The sequence below is a fragment of the Sabethes cyaneus genome, chromosome 3 (genome assembly GCF_943734655.1).
Source record: "Sabethes cyaneus chromosome 3, idSabCyanKW18_F2, whole genome shotgun sequence".
Lineage (NCBI taxonomy): Eukaryota > Metazoa > Arthropoda > Insecta > Diptera > Culicidae > Sabethes > Sabethes cyaneus.
The window spans coordinates 110,334,264-110,340,948 of NC_071355.1; the positions used below are offsets into that span (position 1 = coordinate 110,334,264).

Sequence of the window (6,685 nt, forward strand, 5' to 3'; positions counted from 1 at the left end):
TGACAATTTGCAATTTTTAAATTTGCATTGAAATTCAAGATTTCAATTGTCATTTTCTTCACTTGCTGTTACTCACAATTATACAAGAAAAGCAAAAAGCGAAAAAAGCAGTTAATTTAAGCATGTAGGTAAAGTGGTGTATAGGATTAAAAATACTAGTGAGTTGATTTTTCCAAATAAATTTATACAAATTTAAACAAATTTTGCGCATCAATAGATGCTCTTTATATGAAAAATAGGAAGTAAACGGTGCACGGTAGTAATTTTGTAAAATTTGTTTTCGTTAGTGACATTTTAAAGGAAATGTCATGTATCATGTTTTAATAAATAAATCCAAAATGACAAGCACTGGAAATCATGTCGATCATATTTTTCTTTCTTAAGCATGTTCATGGCGTAGCTCTCGCACTATTTTTCGACCTCATCTTGTTTTCCTAACCCTCTAACATTGTAAAAACGATGCGATCAAGCTAATGACTATCTTTTCATGAAAGTACATTCAAAAGAAGCTCAACTTTTGATTTTCATGCAAAAATAATTATCTGAAGGAGCACCAGCTAAGAAATTTATCTTTTTCATATCTAATGCGCTATTCAGTTATTTTTTCTAATTCAGATATGTTGCAAAATTGAAGCCAAGCAAACTTATAGAAAAATTTTCAGATTAATCATTTTGTTTTAGATATCCTTTTTCTTCAAAAGCGAAGTATAATAAAAAAAATTCTGAACTCTTGTTTTTCAAAGATGCTGACTTTTGAACGCATGGTATTAATATCAAAATATCAAAACATCTGCTATGAACACATATTTCATATTGTCAATTCAAAACAAAACAGCCTAAGTTAGATATTGATGAAGGTCACACGTCGAGACCGAAATACGTATTTATCAATAAAACACAGCAGTAGAATTAAAGGATATAAATAACTTTTTGTTTTTCTTCTTTTTTATCAATTCAAAACAAGTTTCGTAGTTTCGGGCTCTGAAGCCCGAAAGTTAAGGCCGTCTGTAGACCTGTTAGAGGGTTAATTTCTAATTTTAGCAAAAATTATCTTTTGTGTTAACATTATTTTTCTATAAATCACGTAAATATAATCATCAAGTAACATAAATGACGCTTACAAGTATTTACGCGCCCAAGGAAAGAAAATATAATTATTCTACGCAATACGTTGTGAATTTTACTGGCAAATAAGGATTTTGAGGAATACGGAACGGATATTTAAGAAAATAGTCAAGTTAATGATAGATGTTTCTGAGAAATCAAATAATGTTTATTGTGACAGTAGAAAGGCTAGGTCACGCCGCTAGGTGGATTAATTCGGTTTTTTTTTCAAGTGAACGTACAGAATCGTTTTCTACGCAGTAACTAAAACTCTTATATAAAAAAAATAAAATCATTAAAGTAAACTGTCGAGACACAGCATAGGACAGTGCTGCACGTTAAACAACGATAAGTAATACTTTTACACGGTAAATTTTTCTGTCAACAGCTCAAATTACTGATATTTACTGATAGTTATCAGTAACGTACTGACCGTACTGATAGTTATCAGTAACGATTTTTAATAATAGTTCCCATCCCTACCGGTTAGGCTTCCGGAAAGAAAAGTCAACCCAATATGGAGTACAATCTAAGAAATCGAGATATCATGCGATCGCCCGAAGAGGGAGCCCCTTCTGGAGCTGGTCCTGGAACGGGGGACAGAGCGAGCGGCCAGCGGCTGGAAGATGATCAGGTGCAAGAGCGACCTTCCAGTCAACGGGCTCAGCCCGTAAACCGAACGCGAAACAGGCGAAGCAGCAACAGACACCACCAAGGCAATGCTGCACCTGCTAATGATGCTACGACTGACCGACGTCAGTCGCTCACTTTGGCAGGCCGCCCACGGCAGCGGATCATGGGGACGAGAGAGATGAATATATATGTGATCCGCTGCTACTACGTTTGCACGAGGTTGGAGACGGATATGTCCGGCAGACCAATGATGCTGGACATGTTCAATGAACGGTTCCCTCGATTTGCTAACCAACTTGATCGCAATAAATTGTACAGTCGATGACGAACAATACTGTTGAATAACATGCTCACTACCACAGAGCTGGATACCATCAAGTTGGAAGTGCAAAGGGAGCTCGAGGGAACAGGGAATAGATCGAGTGATACGTCGAGGAGGAGTTCTGTTGGAATAGATGCAGCAAGACGCGAATCAGTTGCATCGGTAAACACACCAGTTGGGAAGTCACACGCCCCAGGACAAGACATGGGTCGACAACAACAACAGCTACGAGACGAACTAGCTTTCCAAACTTTCCAAATGGACGCAGCGGTTACACAATTTCGAGGTACAGGTCCCCTATCTTGACACCGGATACCAAAGCTGCAGTATTCCTATCAGCTGACGAATGCAGTGCGCACTCTTAACGAGGGTATTTTGCCACGGTATTCTGAGGCCGCCGAGAACCTTGAGGAACTGCAGTGTATTGTTTATTCCGCAGCTGTAGCCGTTGTGAGGACTTTGGGTATGCGGACTTATCCCCAAGACATTGGTGAAAGTCGTGCACGTCCCAGTAAACAGAAGCCAGCTTGGATGCGACGATTGCAATCAAGAATTGCATCTTTGCGGGTAAAAATCGGTCGATTAACACAGTATACAAGGGGAAATCGATCGAGAAGGCTGGTTCGTCAAGTAATGGAAATTGTTCAACCCGCAGAGCTCCAAAATCTCAGTGAACTAAACGTCACGGAGATCCTCGACACCCATGTACAGTGGTTAAGTGCTCTTGCAAAGCGGATGCGACGTTATGTTGAATGCTCGAAACGGAAAGAACAAAACCGAATGTTCAACACTAACGAAAGGGAGTTCTATAACCACATCAGAAAAGAGAAACCCAACTACAGCGAAGGACTTCCGGAGATTGGCCAAGTTACATCATTCTGGGCCAATTTATGGGAGAACCCCGCTCAACACAACAATGATGGGATGTGGTTGGTAGAAGAGGAGGAAAATAGTGATGGAATTGATAGCATGGCCGCTGTAGTATTGACCGCCCAGGATATTCGTGAGGCTACACGGTATACTAGGAATTTGGCCGCACCTGGACCAGACTTTGTCCACAATTTCTGGGATAAAAAGTTCTCCACAATTCACGGACGGTTAGCGGAATGCTTCAATATGGTCTTAAGAGACCCCCGAACACTCCCAGAATTCATCATTAAGGGGGTAACCTACCGTCTACCGAAGGACCGAAACACAGCTGATCCAGCCAAATATAGACCAATAACATGCTAGTCAAGTCTGTACAAAGTGCTATCGTCGGTAATTAGTAGTAAAGTGCAGGACCGTTGTGATGCCAACGGAGTGATGACAGAAGAACAGAAAGGCTGCCGAAAAAACACACAAGGCTGCAAAGACCAAGTCATCATCGATGCAGTTATTGTTGGTCAGGCAAGCCAAAACAAACGAAACCTTGGTATGGCGTACATCGACTATAAAAAAGCATACGACTCCGTACCACACACGTATCTCATTAAGGTACTGGAATTGTATAAAATAGACGATGGCGTCATCAGGCTAATGAAGCACGCAATGAGAATGTGGAACACATCGCTGCACATTACCGACGGAGCAACAGTGTTACGGTCCAGAACTCTTAGCATAAGAAGGGAGATCTTCCAAGGTGACACCTTTAGTCCTCTATGGTTCTGCCTAGCGATGAACCCCCTTAGCAGAACACTTAACCGAACCAGTTATGGCTGCAAGTTGAAGAGTGGGACAACGAGAACAAAAAATACCCACACCTATATGGACGAAGCTGTTTGCGGAAACGAAGGATCAACTGCATCAATTGTTGCAAGTGGTTTCGACGTTCAGCAACGATATCCGGATGGAGTTGGGCATCGACAAATGTCAACTCATCAGTATTCACCGGGGTAAAGTTATGGACGCCGAAAGTTTCCGCGTCAACCCTAGAGAAGAGATTCGGAGTAGGTTGAAGGTGAATCGTACAAATACCTGGGATTCCTGCAACTAAAAGGTATTCACCACACGATGATCCAGAAAGAACTGCAGGAAAATTTCTTGCATCGTATCAACCGTATAATGAAGACTTTTCTCTCGGCCGGCAACAAGATCAAGGCCATAAACACGTTTGCCGTGCCGCTGTTGACATACAGCTTCGGGGTGGTCAAATGGACCAAAACGGATTTGGAAGCGATCGAACGAGCATTAAGAGTATTGCTGACAAAACACCGTTCGCACCATCCAAAATCGGCCACCGAAAGAATCACCTTACCACTTAGTGAAGGAGGAATAGGCGTGATTGATGTCCAGGCACTTTGTGCCTCACAGATCCAACGGAGATATGCGGAGATATTTCGTAGAAAGCCAGATCCGTCATGAAATCTACCACACTGTTTGCGAGGCAGACCACGGGTTCAGCGCTCTGCACCTGGCGCAGCATGACTATCAGCTGAACTGCGTTCTTAAAACCGACGAGGAAAAGATCGCAACGTGGAAGCAAAAAGAGCTGCATGGGACGCACCCCCATCAGTTAGAACAATCACACAGACAAAGCGGCATCAAATACGTGGTTGGTGCGAGGTGATCTCTTTTCGGAGACAGAAGGATTCATGGTAGCCATCCAGGACCAGGTTATTGCAACAAAGAACTACCGCAGGTACATATTGCATGAAAACATAGAGGATCGTTGCCGTAAGTGCAATGTAGTAGAGGAGCCGGTTGAGCATGTTATTGCAGGCTGCCAAGCGTTAGCAGAAGCAGCCTACCTCAATCGCCACAATACGGTTGCCAAGATTGTGTACCAACAACTTGCTTTGAAGCACAACTTGGTAAACTGCTACCTACCCTACTACAAATACCTGCCCCACCCAGTCCTGGAAAATGACTGTGTACAGCTGTACTGGGATCGCGAGATCATCACGGATGTCCTCATACGTGCCAATTGCCCTGACATTGTGGTCTACAACAAAAGGATGAAGCGGGTCACCCTCATCGATATTGCTGTACCGCTAGACCACAATGTGCAATCAACTTTCTCGACCAAAATCACGAAATACCATTATTTGGCTGAGGAGTTACGGCAAATGTGGCACCTTGAGGAAGTGCGAATAGTTCCAGTAGCAATCTCTGCTACTGGACTAGTTCCCTGTACTCTATTGCGCTCCTTAGAAGAGTTGGAGCTGTGCACCGAACTACAAGTAATCCAGAAAGCGGTGGTTCTGGGTACCTGCAACATTATACGGAGGTTCCTGAACTACCACCAAGCACCGTTCGCACCACCCAAGATCGGCAGTCGAAAGAATCACCTTACCACGCATGGAAGGAGGAAGAGGTGTCACTGACATCCAAGCGCTATGCGTATCCCAGATCGAGCAGTTGCGGAGATATTTCACAGATAGTCAGACTCGTCATGTTGTCTACCGCACTGTCTGTGAAGCAGACCACGGGTTCAGCGCCCTGCATCTGGCGCAGGAGCATTACCAGCTGAACTGCGACCTAAAAACCGTACCAGAAAAGGTCGAAACGTGGAAAGCAAAGGAACTATCAACCATCAATTAGAGCAAGCGCATATAGACAAAGTGGCATCGAATGCGTGGTTGGTGCGAGGTGATCTCTTTTCGGAGACGGAAGGATTCATGGTAGCCATTCAGGATCGGGTTATTATGACGAAGAACTACCACCGGTACATATTGCACGAAGATATAGAAGACCGTTGTCGAAAGTGCAATTCAGTGGGGGAAACGATCGAGCATGTGATTGCAGGCTGTCCAGCCTTAGCCGAAACGGCTTACCTAGGACGCCACAATGCAGTTGCTAAGATTGTGCACCAGCAACTCACCTTGAAGCACAACTTGGTAAACTGTTACGTACCCTACTATAAGTACCTGCCTAGCCCGGTTCTGGAAAATAGCTGCATAAAGTTGTACTGGGATCGTGAGATTATTACGGACGTCCTTATACGTGCCAATCGTCCTGACGTTGTGATCTACGACAAAAGGAGGAAGCACATTACCCTCATAGACATCGCTGTACCGCTGGATCGCAATGTCCAGTCAACATTCTCGGCGAAAATAACGAAATACCACGACTTGGCCGAGGAGTTAAAGCAGATGTGGCACCTTGAGAGCGTACGTATAGTTCCGGTGGTCATCTCAGCGTTCCCTGGAAGAGCTAGAGCTCCAAAAAAATTTGGACAATGTCCAAAAAGCGGTGGGTCTTGAAACCTGTAATATTACGAGGAGGTTCCTGAATCACCACAATTAAACACAGCTGGAGCAGACGTAACAAAAAAAAAAATGTGAATGAGAACCACAGAGCCTAACCCCTCTTGGCATAAAGAAGCCCGAGGGTAGGTGAAAGTTTCCAGCATTTTTGCTGAGAAGTGCCAAAACTCTGTAATAACAATAATAATAATAATAATAATAATAATAATAATAATAATAATAATAATAATAATAATAATAATAATAATAATAATAATAATAATAATAATAATAATAATAATAATAATAATAATAATAATAATAATAATAATAATAATAATAATAATAATAATAATAATAATAATAATAATAATAATAATAATAATAATAATAATAATAATAATAATAATAATAATAATAATAATAATAATAATAATAATAATAATAATAATAATAATAA

At 41.9% G+C, this 6,685-nt stretch overlaps 1 pseudogene; it reads left to right on the forward strand.

The window, feature by feature from the left end:
- The first annotated feature begins 1,621 nt into the window (after positions 1-1,621).
- LOC128740003 (uncharacterized) lies at positions 1,622-6,243 on the forward strand (annotated as a pseudogene).
- The last annotated feature ends 442 nt before the right edge of the window (positions 6,244-6,685 follow it).